Source organism: Protopterus annectens, chromosome 7.part0, assembly GCF_019279795.1.
Source record: "Protopterus annectens isolate FY-2018-M chromosome 7.part0, PAN1.0, whole genome shotgun sequence".
Lineage (NCBI taxonomy): Eukaryota > Metazoa > Chordata > Ceratodontiformes > Protopteridae > Protopterus > Protopterus annectens.
The window spans coordinates 1870230362-1870246917 of NC_056739.1; positions in this window are offsets into that span (position 1 = coordinate 1870230362).

Consider the following 16556-nt stretch of genomic DNA (forward strand, 5'->3'; position numbering starts at 1 on the left):
CATTTGAGCACTGTGTTCATGCGGCATGCCCCTGGGCTTAAACAGGAAGGCAATAGGAAAAGAAAACAGCAGTAGGAAGGTAATCAAGGAGAACGAGCATAGCTGGCAGTTGAAATGTATCAGAATCAGCCAATTACACAGGCAGCAGACCAGCCTAGCCCAGAATTCTACTATAAACTATACAAACACCTTCCCCTCTGGTTTTTCCCACACTCTACATCACTGGTGTATACAAGCGGGGAAATTTTAACAAACAAACCTACAAAATGAGAAGGGCTGCAGCAGGCAACATAGAACAACATGTGCAAGAGGCTGAGGGTGGTGAGGATGTGAATGCTGCCAATCAACCCACAGTGAGGAGATGGAGAAGAGTGTACAGACCCAGGGTAACCTACCAGGGGCTACATGATGTATACTGATCATGTCTAAATAACTAAATGTGTCTGTCATTTTTCTTTGTGGAGCTTTTCTCCCCAGGCCTCTGCTGAAAAAGGGCCTTTTTGGCTCAGTCAGACACCCCCGGTTAACAAATGTAAAATAAATAAAAAAAATAAATAAATGAGCTGGAGATAGTGGAGCCCTATAGGCTGGACAGAGACCTCCTACAGCAAATTGTTGGGCTGTGCCGGCTACACCTGACACACCAAACTGTCTGAGGGGAACCCATCCCATGGATGCCAAGGTATGTGTAGGCCTAGGAATACTAGCCACAGGTACCTCACAAAGCTCAACTGGGGATATCATGGGGATCTCACAGGCATCAGCATCCAGAGTATTCCACCAGTTTCTGGATGCCATGTCAGCAAATGCCGGTGAGCATGTATATTTCCTCAACACCCATGAGGTGTTGGCCAGCAATATGTGTCTCTTCCACCAAATAGCAGAATACCTTGAGGTTGTGGGTGCTATAGACTGCATGCACATATGCATCAAAGCACCACCTGGTAATCAGGGTAGGGCCTACATCAACCGCAGGGGCATCCCCTCCATCAACTGTCAGGTTGTCTGTGATCCCCAGGGCATTATAATGAATGTGTGTGCTGGCTGCCCTGGAAGCTATCACGATTCCCACATATGGCATCTGACACAACTGTAGCAGGAATTTAATCATGTGGACATCCCCTACGGTCACCTAGTGGGGGTTGCTGGTTACACACTGGAGCTGTGGCTGATGACACCCATCAGAAATGCACACACACCTGAACAAGATCACCATAATGAGCACATGCACAGACCAGATGTATAATAGAGCACATGTTTGGGATGCTCAGGTCACGGTTCCAGTGTCTGGATGCATCTGGTGGAGCCTTGCAGTACTCACCAGTTACATGTACCCAAATTATGTTATGTGCTATGCTGCACAATATTATCCTGCGGAAACAGCTGCAGCAGGAACAGCATGGGGCAGGGCCACATAGCCCCCCCACCAATGCCAAGGCCTGCACAGGCACAGAGTGACTCGGAGGAGGAACAACCTCAGCCTGCCACAATAGGGAGATGGAGGCATGCCCAGTATGCCGAGGCTGTGGCAAAGAGACAAAGCATGGCACATATACTGACACAGTAGAGACCCAGGGAATGACACATCTCTCTGACTCACACATACAGTAAAAGGGATGCCAAACATGACACTACCTGTGCTCAACCATGTATAGGAAGTGTACTATGTGCATCTGACATAGACATCCCTCCAGCACCATCCACAATTCTGGCACACCCTCAAGATAAGTCAATCAACCTTCCAGTTGCCAAATGGAGTAGAATGTGTTGTTACCTGTATCCATGGTATGGGTGTGAGCATGCAAGTGAATTGGGGGGCTGAATGTTATGGCAGCAGAAAGTAGACACAAATAGTGGCACCATGACATCTGTAACACATACTGGAGTCACCATAGTAGCCAGTACTACACAGGGTGACAAAACCCATTGCAGGAAATGTGCTGGGTGACTTGTGAGTCCATACACATGCCAGTCAGGCTGGTCCACATATCCAACAACAATCTCAGCCAGCAGAACAGGTGTAGACAAACCTAGACAGAGCCTGTGCTATGGCCCCTGAATGAAGGCTATGGTTAAACTCCCACCTAGGTCTACACAGACAGACTACAGCAGGTCAGGCAGTGGGATGTTAGTTCATAAGGGTAGGAAGTCAGACACTAATATGTAGGGCAACCAAAGCTATGATCTGTAGTACACTGGTATGCCTCTAGTCAGCATGATAGGTAAGAATACAGAATGAAATGGAGTACCTGACATACCAGTACAGTCATAGCAAATGTGTACAAGTGTCAGGTGTGCTCCCCATCCTATGTAGTAATGTAATAACACTCAGGTGCACCCCCAATCCTGTGTAGAAATGTAGAAATAGAAACATGTGCCCCCATCCTACATAGTAATGTAATAACAGTCAGGTGTGCCCCCAATCCTGTGTAGAAACATAGAAATAGACAGGTGTGCCCCCCACCCTATGGAGTAATCTTATAACAGTCAGGTGTGCCCCCCCAATCCTGTGTAGAAATGTAGAAATAGAAAGGTGTGCACCTCCATCCTACATAGTACTGTAATAACAGTCAGGCATGCTCCCCAATCCTGTGTAGCAGTGTAGAAATAGTCAGGTGCCCCCCCCCCATCCTACGTAGAAATGTAACAGTCAGGTGTGCCCACACAAGTCTGTGTAGTAATGTAGAAATAGCCAGGTGTGCTCCCCCCATCCCATGCAGAAATATAGTAACAGTCAATGATAAATGCTCGATGGATACCCTGCAGAAACAGCATGCTACCTGTCGGTGTACAACACAAAGGTCAGCACTGCAGTACAAACTACCTGGACTTGATCCACACATTAAATACAAATGTGCATACCGGGCATGCTGACACACTTAGAGCAATGAAGGCAATGCCAGTCGACAACATACTGAAAGGTCATACTGGGCTTGCTCACACACTTAAACACATGAAAGCCATGTCTGAAAACACCAGTGGACCAGACATATCTGGCAGTCACAGTTGTTAGTGCAGACACTCATCAGTATGTGCCACTCATGCCTTGCACAAACAATGGATAGGAATACAGACATATATGTAAGGACAACACACTATAATAAGCCAAAGATAGATGTACATAGATGTGTGAAAGAGGGTGACTGCGACAAGGAGCCATCCAATTCTGACCCACCCAGCACACAGCCCAAGGGCCCCAACCACATGAAGTTCAGATGTCACTCACTGCAGATACTAGCCACCAGTATCTGTTAGCATTACAGACCATGTGGTGCATGTGCCAGCTGTACAACCTAACTGTACAAGGAATTAATCATCTAGCAGCTGTATACATGTACCTGTGAAATATGACCCCGTGTGTGTCCACATGTGGCATATAAACTTCTAGATGAATGGGTTACGGCCCATGCACACACACTGCCCACCCCATAGCCCTACTATGACAAGTCTGAAGGTCATCCACTGTGAAATACACCTTTGGGGGAGTTGTAACCCAGTAATCTCCATAGCGTGTCCCATAACTGTGTACTGCTGTAGTGTGATAAACTAGTTAGGTAGGAGTTCAAATCCCAGACATGACAACTGTGTGTGTGTGTGTGTGTGTGTGTGTGTGTGTGTGTGTGTGTGTGTGTGTGTGTGTGTGTGTGTGTGTGTGTGTGTGTGTGTGTGTGTGTGTGTGTGTGTCTATCTGTGTAGAGAGCAATGCTTTTTAGGGTAGTCACACTCCATACAATTCATATGCTCTACTTTGGCAAGGCTGCTGATGTCATCCACCTAGAAATACACCTCTGAGAAGGTTGTAGCCCAGTAATCTCCATGGGGCATGCCATAACTGCATACTGCTGTAGTGTGATATAGAACTCTGGTAGGGTTCTATTCCCACCCGTGGCAGTTCTGGATTTTATGTGTGTGTTTCAATGTCTGTGTAGGGAGCAATGCATTTTTGGGTAGTCACACTCAATACATTTCAAATGCCCAACTTTGGCATTCCAGTTGATGTCATTCACTGTGAAATACACCTTTGGGGAAGGAGCTCTGCAGTAATCCCTGTGGTGCATCCTATAACAGCTTCATGCTGTAGTGTGATATAGACCTCTGTTAGGGGGTTCTACACCCACACATGTCAGTTGTGGATGTTTTGTGTGTGTTTCAATGTCTGTTTAGGGAGCAGTGCATTTTAGCCTAGCCACACTCACTACCATTCAAATGCCCTACTTTGGCAATCCTGCTGATGTCATCCAATGTGAAATACACCTATGGGGAGGGAGTACTCCAGTAATCTCCATGGCATGTACTGTAACAGCTTCATGCTGTAGTGCGATATAGACCTCTGTTAGGGTTTCTATACCCACACAAGTTGGTTGTGGATATTTTGTGTGTGTTTCAATGTCTGTGTAGGGAGCAGTGCATTTTAGCCTAGCCACACTCACTACAATTCAAATGCCCTACTTTGGCTATCCTGCTGATGTCATCCAATATGAAATACACCTTTGGGGAAGGAGTACTCCAGTAATCTCTGTGGTGCATGCTATAATTGTGCACTGCTGTAGCGTAATACAATAGTTAGGTAGGAGTTCTAATCCCAAACATGACATGTGTGTGTGTCTGTGTTTGTAACTCATATCCTATATGGAGGTTGTTGTGAGTGTGTAACAACTAGGCCCAATGTGGAGCAGGTTTTGCAAATATCTTGTATGGTGGCTCTAGTATATATCACAATGTCCACCATACAGGGATAACAGATGTGAAATAGCTGAGAGGCAGGGGTGCAGATCCAAACCCATACATGTGACATCAAGGCCAGGTAAACAAAGTTAACAACCCTAGTATTAGCCAGACAACACTCTCAACCCATGCCTCATACACACACACACACACACACACACACACACACACACACACACACACACACACACACACACACACACACACACACACACACACTTGCCTAGGTAACACCCACTATGTCAGTAGTACACTGCATATTGCCCAGTGATAGTAACTATGGAGTAATGGCAGTGGCCTACAGAGAGCATGGCACCCTCTCCATAAGTCAAATAGGCACATACATGCAGACAGTGCATGTTCCCCACTGGATACCTGCAACACCTGTGGTGCCATCAAATGTGACCCACAAATGTGACCCACAAAGGACATACCATGCCTCAAAATATGCCGTGTATGGACGGATGCCACTAATACCAGAGTATGCTGTTAGCATGCTATCAATGTAGGTGCAGGGTAAACCTGCTGTCCATTACCAGTTCCTGCTACATCAGGCCAGGACTGACACATCTGATGATAATCTGTGTACACAACAAGGGCCAGACACCCCAGGTACAGTTCCACATATCACTGTACATGCATGTTGAAGGTGTGCACATCACAGACACCATCCATGTCATGGACTAAGGAACACATACATGGCAAGCAATGCACAGCATTCCCCACATGCATTAGTCACCCAAGTGACTGGATGGTGAATACAATACCCACCTATGTGGGCAAATCCAGAATCTACACCCCTGAGCCACAATGCAGACCATTGTCATGTAGCCTGATGCTAAGGTGTACCCATCATCTAGCCTTGTATAGCCATCTTGCACAGTTCACCACTACACACCCGTAAATCAATGCACAAATGCATGTCAGTACTGGCACCGTGTGTGTGTGTGTGCGTGTGTGTTTGTGAGTGTTGTATGATGCGTATCTTCTCATTCACACTCACTACGACCCTCACTGGCATACTACAGCATGCTGTCTGATGTCAGACACCTCCCCATTCCCTTTGGCCATATAACCTCTATATGAACCCTGTGGTGCATGTGATACCTGCACAGTAATGTGTTGTGGCAATCTCACTACTGATGGGTTATATTCTTGGCCCTGCCAAGTGTGTCAATGTGTGTGCGTCCCTGTGAGAATGTGGCTGTGTTGACGCTGGCACCTGTTCATGTGGACAGGCACATGTACTAAACCTACTGTATAGCTACATATCCCTGTTGCAGATGTCACTCATCATCACATATACATTCTGAGGGCTCAACAGCATGTAACTTATGTGGCACATCCAATAAGTGCATAGAAATGTGATAGCCCTACATAGTCATCAAGGGTTTGATACCCTGTGCTGGCAGGTGTATGACACACACACATGATTAAGTTTTACTCTCCCACCCCACCCTGACTTGTCTTTGCCTCTGCCTGCCTCTGTCACTCCCTCTCTGGTGGATGTGGAGACCTACACTTGCTTTGCTTAGGCAGCAGCATGTGTATTTTAAGTGATGCTCATGATCAGCCTCTGCCCGAATTGCAACCCTCTCCTAGCTGATTGCATGTGGAACAGCTGTGGTAACATTCCCATAGCCAATTGCATGGAAACGCACTCCAATATCTAGGAACATCAAGTTGGTGTTGGCCCTTTTCATTCACTGTGAGCAGGGACTAGATCTGTTGTTTGGCAAACAGCATCTCAGATGGACTGGGGATTTACCTCTAACAACATACACTGTGGAAACAGGGCAACACGCAGGAGGGGTATGTGTCTGACCTGACTACAGACTGTAAGTGCTGCTATATTGCATTTGGAGTAATGTTGGTTTAACAGTGTATGTGTATGGAGATGGCTGTCCTACATGTTTTAATACCTGACATGTCAGTTCTATGTTTATGAGGAATCCCCATGTGTAGGGTCATCAGCAACCTGGGCAGTGTGTTGTGCCTTTGGTTTCATGTTTTACCCACAGAGCATCTATCTGTGAACTGCAGAAGGTAGTGTGAGGATTGCAGTCTGTAGATGGTAAAAGCCGTGACAGTTACTGACTTCATATCCCTCATAGGACATATGTTGCAACAAACCCTGTTACAACAGTAAATGTATGAGGTTATCACAGCAACATGTCAATATTGGCCCTGTGTATGTGCTTCCAGCCAGAACTCTGTCAACCTTTGTACATATGTCATGCATTAAGAGGTGCATATGTGTTGTACACCATAATTAGTGTCATCATATCTGATAACAAGCCAGTGAGATATCAGACTGCTACACATGATATGTACAGTACGGGGTATATTTGATGACATAATCTGGACATTCTGTGGTTGTTTGTACAGTACTGATGTCTGTGTACTTATGGTGATTGTCGACAGTGTGTATATTGTTAATATGTTCTTTGGCCTGTGTACAGACTGTGGTAGATGTCATTGTTCTAGGTCCCATCCTATCTGATGTTACATGCTGCTCTACTGTATGTTACCGTATTGGTTACATGTTTGTATGGCCATAAACACACATGTCCCATAACACAGACAGGCATCAGACCAAACTGTGTAGCAGCCCAGTATATGTAGGGTTAGTCTGTGAGTGGCACATATGAGGATGGTGTTGAAAAGATAATCCATATATGTAATATTATGCTAGCTTACCATATGTGCCTGTGGCTGAGTTCACATTGGTTGTGGTTATGCACTTTCACACAGGTGTATCTTACCCTGTGCTGTGACATGCCTGTAGAACCTGCTATATATACAGGTACATGTGCATTCCCCCATAGGAGATGTAGGCCAGTGTTGAGCCAGTCTGCCTGTAGCCTGCACAGTGCATTGTTACATGCCTAGCAGCTTAGTATATTTACCCAGTGAGATGTCATGTCCAGATACTTGCCAGATGTACTGCTGCCGGGCCTCCCTTAACACTCATGTATGTCAGACAGAGCGGTGGGATGCTGTACAGATGTATGTCAATATCTAGTGGGTAATATATGGCCATGGCACCCCTGTACCAGTGGTTATTATGTGTCAGGACAGACAGGGGTGTGTGAATGCATAACCTATGGTGGCAAATGTATACCAGTCGTTATGTGTTATACCCATCTACATGGCTGTTAACATCCATATTGTCAAGCTTGATCCACATGTTTTGCACTAAGGGGTTCTGTGTATACCTCTGTATTATACAGAGTGTGTCAGAATGTCCACATGTATTGGCCAATATCTCTGCTGCAGTCCACAGGGACATTACGTGCTAGCAGCGGTACTGTACTATGATGTCCTTAGGATGTCTGTCAGTAGCCAATGGTGCACATGTGAAAAGCAGCTGTGACCTCCCACACACACCATGTCTGTGAAGAAAATCCCAATTACAGTAGCAATAGTCTACCTATATACTTACTATACATACCTGACATCCCCTTGCACTACGAAGTTGGGACTATAGGGGCTGGGGTAGGGCTACACTCCATGTTCAGGACATGTGGTGAAAAATATGTACATATAATTATCCATATATATATATATATATATATATATATATATATATATATATATATATATATAATTGCACATATACATATCGACATATATAGATGGGTATGCATATGTACATAGATATACATATACACATCCAGATAAATACATATACAGAGCAATATATGTCTACACATATACAGATAGTAATACATATGCACATATACATATGGATATCTACAGATATATTGACAGTAGTAGGTATATCAGAATAGATATGTATGCACATATAGTTATAGATATCTATATATATATATATATATATATATATATATATATATATATATATATATATATATATATATATATATATATATATATATATATATATATATATATATATATATATATATATATATATACATATATATATACCAACATAACTAGGCATATCTCTACACATAGGATGTGCATACATATATAGCTATATACACATATACCTATACGTGTACCTATATATCTACACATATGTATCTATACATATATGTATATATATATACATATATATATATATATATTATATATATATATATATATATATATATATATAAACATATGAAGAGATGTACACATGGCCATATATATGTAGCACTATACAGATGTGTATACAGGTATATGTATGAGTAAACATGTGTATGTACATGTAGACATATCTACACCTATGATATGTATACAACCATATTTCTATCATGAGTAAACATCACGGTTGTGTATACCCTCCCACATGTATCTCTCTGTATGTATCTGCTATGTGCACATAATGATAAAACAACATATGTGATGAAACAGGCATATTAATAACAAGGACTACACAATTTAGGAACTAAAGGCAATTGTTCATTACTACTCAATATGTGTATTGACAGCTATATTGGTAAAACAACAGCTGTTTTCTCAGTGGTCATGGCATAGTGGTTAAGTGTTGTGACTTCAGTGTAAAGGGTTCTGGGTTCAATACCTTGCTGTTCATTTTGTTGCTGGGTTGAACAAGGACTGTTGGATACAGATTGGTTACGGCAGTTTTGAGCAGCTTTAAGTGCATTTGCTTGCATTTGGGCAAAGCTTAGCGGTGCTAAGCTATGAGTAAATGTATGGACGCTTATATAGTGTAGGCAGCGCTTACCAGTGCAAAAATCAGCTTAGCTGTTATAATGCAGCAATGTTGATACTTGCTAAGCATAGCTTAGCCCTGGTAACCAGGACACACAACCCAGTTTGATAACCTGTAATAAGTGTATGTGATGCCATGTGCAATACATGCACCTATGTGCTGTCATTACAGTAGCAAGGGGTGAGAGTGTCATGTGTGGGAGACAGACGTATTATGAGGCCTGTACAGCACTGTTATCCATGTGATTTTGTGACATACAGGTGTAGTAGCCCAGGGTATGTGCTGTCAGAGTGGCATGTAGTGCATCATGGCAGTACTACTGTTGACAGTGCTAACCCAGGCAAGAGCAGAGTGCTTAATGTAGTACTGACAACAGGCACACTTGCGAGCATGGCTGGACACCAAGGCCTCCCAGTTGTATCCCTGGTGTGTGAGCTGTGTCACAATATATACCCCTTACTGGTCTGTCAATGCACTCATGCTACTGCATAGCTACCTGCCAAGACTGTCAGTCCCTGTACAGGTATGCAGATGGCAGGTATCCAACTGGGGTATGTACAGTCAACCTATGCTTGACTACGAGTGTGGCATGTAAGTGAGATACATATCCCTGTAGTACCAATGTTGGCTTATACTATGGGTTGTATCACAGTCATGGCCAATGTGTGATAGTGAGTATGGCAGAGTGTCATCATGGGTTTCAGGGAGTACAATATCCAGTGGCGGATGTGGGTGCTGTGTACACTGTTATTACACCAATGTACACCATGTATATGTCCCATGTACCACGTTATGGTTACCATTGTCACCATCAATCATACAGGTAACTGTTACCACAATCCAAGCCAGTTATGCATGTGATGTGTGCAGCCTACCTGTAACACATTGGAGACACGGTCAAGGTAGTTAGCAGCGATAGGCCCTGGAATCTAAAATCTGTGTCTGGCTGTTATGTGTCTGTAAATGTGCATATGATGGTATGTAACACTACATTTTGTCCAGATACACACATTACATCCCCCATTACCATACTGTACATGCTGGGGGATGTTTTGCATGTACCATGTAACCTGGGACACACCTCACCCTAAATGCTGTGCAGTGTGTGCAATGTAAGCCACACATGTCAGTATCACAACATAGCTCAGTAGGGTCTAGTCCCAGTGTTGGCAAGTAACAGTGTGCATGTATGTGGATGGGTCTACATCAGGTTGCAGGGAATACATGCCTCAGTGGGCCACATGTCCATGTGGCACATGCAATAACTGGTGTAGTAACCTTTGAAATGTGTTTGACTGTACCTCAGATATGTCACAGCCATTGTGTCAATACAGTGGCATTCCCTGTTGTGCAATATGACTGCAGACCGTCCCTGTGTTGACACATGTAGACCTACAACACACATAGATAACATTATAGGGACAGCAATCAACCAGTGTTACTAACAACTATAATGCATCATTGCTGGATGGCTACACTACCTGCCAAATATGCCTCACACTCTACTATGTACAACATGTTACACTGCAGGACTGTGGCACACTGTTGTACAGTCACTGTGTGCATCAAAACCATATCAGCCTGTCCCTGCATCGATGGTATGGATGACAGGGATGGGGCACAGGTATCATGATATGCACAGGGTGTGGTGTTGGTTTGCCAGAGGCTGAGGGTGGGCCATATATTTGACATCATGTATGTGTGGGTGATGGGTGTACTCTGGGGAGCTGGCCAAGGTGATGTGGTGTGTGTAGGTCTGGGGTTGCCCTAGGTGTGTTTGCATAGTGTGTGGGTATGCATGCACACAGTTCTGCCATATGGCTGCCCTACAGAGGTGTTTATGGACAGCTGCAGACCATACCTGGCAGAGTGTGCAGTTCACTGAGTCTGGCCATGGACATGTGAATTGTGCCTGCCAGGGGTTCTGCGGGCATGTCTAGGTACAGGCCTTGATGTGCTACTCTTGCCTGCTGATGACATTTGTCCACTGGTACCAGGTACCTCCTGGGACTGGCCAGGACCATGTGCATGTGGCCTGCAGTGGAATGGTGTGGAGAGCACACCCTCTGCACTGCCGGGGATGCTACTGCCACTACAGGAGCCACTTGGTGTCCTGGCGTGTCCATGTTGACTACCAGCTGTTGGAGTTAATGGCCTATGTCGATGCAGATGTCACCGCAATCCCACCACATGTTCAAGCACGGACAGACCATGGCTGATGAAGGCCATCATCTCTCCAGGCCATCTATCCATGAACTCAGTTAATCCACGGATGGCACCAGACAGTTCACAGGCATTGTCATTTGAAGATGCGAGAGCAGCCCTCTGCAGCCTCAGGCCCTGTCTATGGTAATGTTCTGTATGTGCCTGCACTGCCATGACAGCCTGAATCATACTTCTGCTGGTAGCAGCTGTGTTGCCTCTGCCAGGGGCATGATGTCCAGTGGCCCTACCACGAGCACCCTGGCACATCTTCCTATGTGGCGGCCTGCCAGACATCCGGCTATGCCTGGTGCGACCAGACACAGTAGGCCTGGTTACCACACTTTCCTGTGCACTGCCACTGAATGCCAGCTGTCCCTCTGCTATGACCACTGGTGATGGGGTGTGTATAGGCACTGAAAGTGTGTGCAGGGGTGAGATGGCTAAAAGGGAGATGTCAAATTTTGGCACAATGTTGGCACCTGACAACCTCACCTGTGCCTTAGCATTATTATCATCATCATTATCAGTGTCTGTATGGACATCTACATTAGATTGCATGCAGGAGGGACCCTAACCCACCTCCCCACCTGTGGGGGAAAACAATATATGTACTTTAAAACCTGTACAGCATTGCCTAACAGTACACAGACACACACACACACACACACACACACACACACACACACACGCACACACGCACACACATGCACACACCCACACCTCCATAATACCTACCTGTCAATGGCTTTATAGACAGTCCCACGTATATGTCCATGTGGTACCCCATCCTGCATCACACTTGTTAACATACACACATTGATACCACTCATTAACATCACAGTCCTGTAAATGCCCACACAAGCAGCCACAACACAAGGCCGGTTGCTACTTTACCTGCCTAACCCGTGTGTAGTGGATTTACCTGGCCTCACTGCTGTCATTCTGTATGCACCCTCTGTATGCCCGGAAATGATGTGCATGGCCCCTATTTGTGTGGGCTACTATGGTGTATCCATAATACCTCCCACTGGTGTGCCATGTATATGTAATGCTCAGTATGTGCCAGATATGCTGCTCCATCAGCCCATCATGTGACATCTGTAATATTTGGCTACGCTCCCTGGTGTTGACTAGTACTTCCCCAATGCATCTGTAGAGCTGCATGCGTGGGTTGTAGGTGACCTCTCTTCTGACTGCAATATTAAGTGTGTACCTGGAGTCTACCTTCCCTCTGGATGCCTGTTCCATGCTACAAACCATATTATACTATTTGCTGCCCTGTGATTACACACATGACAGGTATTCCTGGTGTGTAATGTGGCAGTCCATGTCCATGCACTGCAAGGGCCCATATTGAGGTACAGCCATATGAACACCCCACAATCACATATGTGCATACATGGCCACACACACAAACACACACATCCACACACGTATCATATATGCATCTACCTCCCTCCACTTCACCACAGTCACCCTGCAAGAAAACTAACTAACTACCAGGATGCACACACACACACACACACACACACACACACACACACACACACACACACACACACACACACACACACGCACACACACACATACAGGTGAGGTTGCACAATGATAGCACACACAGTCCTCCTATTACCCATCTGCCAACATGCAGAACATATGGTGCATAATAGCATGCAGTTCAGATAAAGTCAATCCATGCTAGCAACAGTATACATGTGTGTGATACATGTGCTGTGTCACTAGGTGATGCCCCTTCCCCTGTATACCACTGCACCCATGAGCACAGTATTGCTGTGCACCTGTTTTACACTCTGCCATGTATTGTGCACCACAACTCACAGGTGTACAACCCATTGCAAAATGTGTAGTATTGTGTCAGTTATGTCAGCTTTACTTCTCACAGACCCTATGTTTTTCAGCAACACATACCTGGGATGATATGTGGACTGTTGTCATTGGTGAATGCCTGATGCCTGATTTACAGCTGTCAACATAAACAGACCATGTCTGACCATTGCAATACTCTTACACTGAAAACCATCAGAGCATACCATGGCTATAGGAGGTGTACACACCTTTACTGATTTTACACATACATCCTTGATCTGCCATGGGATCACATCACCGCATATCTTAGCAGTACACAAGCCCGGTATGTGACAAATGTTGTGTACTTTCACATGCAGTGTCTACAGATTGTATTAGGTGTGCGGCTGCTGACCGCAATGTATACACACCATGTGGGCATATGTGTGCACACCCTTAAAATGATGGTATATCACACCTCTTGTTGTGTGTACTACAGCATTCACTGCTCCTGGCAGGGGTATACCAGCATGGGCCATCAGCATTTGCCAGTGTATGTTCAGTCTGCCCTACACATGTCCTTCTATTCTGCATGTTTGCAAAGTCTACTCATGCACATCCCATGGTGTTCACACACTGCCATCACTATTGCTGCATGGGTAGGGTTATGGCTGCCACAGGTCCAGAACCTGAATATGTGCAGATAGAGCCATTCCTACCATCCCTAGGATCCCTGCTGCAGTGCACTGGTGTGTCATGCTGAACCCCCCTCCCTTAGCTCTTATGCAGATGCATGACAGGTAAGCCCTACACATGTGTGTCACTTTGCAGTATCCCATACACTGAACACCACATGTTGCAGCCTAGAACCAGCTGATAATGTGGACTACTGTAATGCCTTATGCCATAGTGTATCTCTGCAGCAGTTGCCATTGTCCTACAGGTATATACACTGGTGTTGCATTGTATATGGGTGTTGTTCAGAACATGTCACTACTGTAGGCCATGCCTACCACCAGTATGTTACTCCCTGTGGACACATTCCACAATGACAGGATGTTAGTTACCATGCAGGTGTCTGACATACCCTTCCAATACTCCATCATGATCGCCCCTGTGAGACTGTGCATTTCACAGCAACAATACATGCACATGTACAGCATGCATTCAGAGCAGGTGTGTTAGATGTGTGCATGAAGTATCCCATTACCATTACATGCCTGTTGTGTTGGCATGCATCTACATAAAACATACTCACCAGCTACAGGCTGCTGCCTTGTTGTTATCCCCGAGGAACCTATATAAGAGGGTGAGAGATACAATGTCAGTGACCACACCTGTGGCACTGCTACAGGCTGGGTGCAGTACTACCATACATCAATGGTATATTCCTACAATACTACCACATCTGGACATCTGTTTATCACTAAAATGCAGCAACACAATATATCTGTGACCTGTGAGATATGCATGAGCTACCTGTACCAATGTGGATGTTTACACAACAGTGGTCTACTGATGTGCCCTGTGTCCTTACCTGCATGCTCCTTGGCCAGTGTGTGGGTGACACCAACCTCCATGAAGGGGACTAGTGGTTGTTGGTGGTCTGGATGGGTAGGTGCCACAAGGCTGGCCAGGAGCTCCTCCACACGTGTCAGGGGGGATGGTCGGCATGCCCCCCCATGAAAAGGTGATCCCCTGGACTGCAGCAGCATGCTGATAGGCATTGTGAAGCAGGTCAGTACAATGATGCTGGACCTGCTTATAATTGTGATTGTGCAGTCCGACATCATTGACCCTGTGGACTAAGTCATTCCACAGGGCAGTCCGCTCCTAATGCTCATGTGCTTGCCTGCCAAACAACAGTGGATAGTGCTGGATTATCTGTGCTATCAACATGTCATTCTCAGCATTGGAATAGGTGGGCAACCATGCATGTACCATCTTGGCTGAAAGGCATAAAGATGGAAACAGGTCTGAGCAACTCATACGGCAAGGTTACCACAGTTCATAATACACATCTCTGTCACACTCCACCATATCACCTTCAACAGACTGTTCACACAACTCATTAGGTATGGCTACAGCTTAACTACCATTTGGACAGATTTCGTATTGTACCACACCTTCTGCTATGTGATTGTAGCCATGCCCCTTGTGTGGACACTATCATTACTGGTCTGTTACAGACTATTCACCTGCATGCCATTGTCAGGGCACTATGGTTGCATATATGCCAGTGGTATGGCTGTTCTATGTTACTGGGGATATCTATGCATTCTGTTGGACATGTACCATGATTGTGTAGGCTATCACTACCAACAAATGTTATATAACAGTGACACAATAACATGTATATGTTCTATTGGCCAGCTGATCCACCTCTCAACACCCATCTTCCCATGATACCTGGCCACATCACATGTGTGTCTCAACCTGGGGCATCCCCGTGTACTGTTACAGCAATACCATTATGTGGAACCACTCAGGGGATGTTGTCACCCCCAAGGGCACACACAGACATGTTCCTGTCCCCTGAGCTCAGGTCTAGGGTCTGTTCCAGACTGGGCTCCACAAACACATAAGGGATGTGCAACATCAGTCTGAGGCACCCAGTACACATTCACATAGCCATCATGCTCCTCCTGCTTAGCCTCTAGACCAGGTACTTTCAGGATGTGGACTGCTGTTGTGAGTGGCAGTGGGTGGGAGGCTTTTTCCCATTGTGCCCATATTGGGGACCATGGAGCTTCCATATCACAGACCACACACACCATCCACGGTGTTTACTCACCACATGAGTGACATACCACCCCTGTAGACTGTCCTCTAAATATACCAATCCTGACCACCTCCACATGTGTACCTGCCATACTTCCCCATATTCCCATTGCATAATTCACAGACGGGGGCAATGTGGTGCCAACAAGGGAGTAAAATGTGACATAACTGTCCATGGTGCACAGATTGTCAGCTGTAGATATCTGTGTATATTGCTATGTGTGCTGCTACCTCACACATAGCACACATCACTGTGGTAGTGATATAAAAGACATGTCTTTAGATACATATATGCTTGTGTGTGTGTGTGTTTATATATATATATATGTGCACATATATATGTCTACAT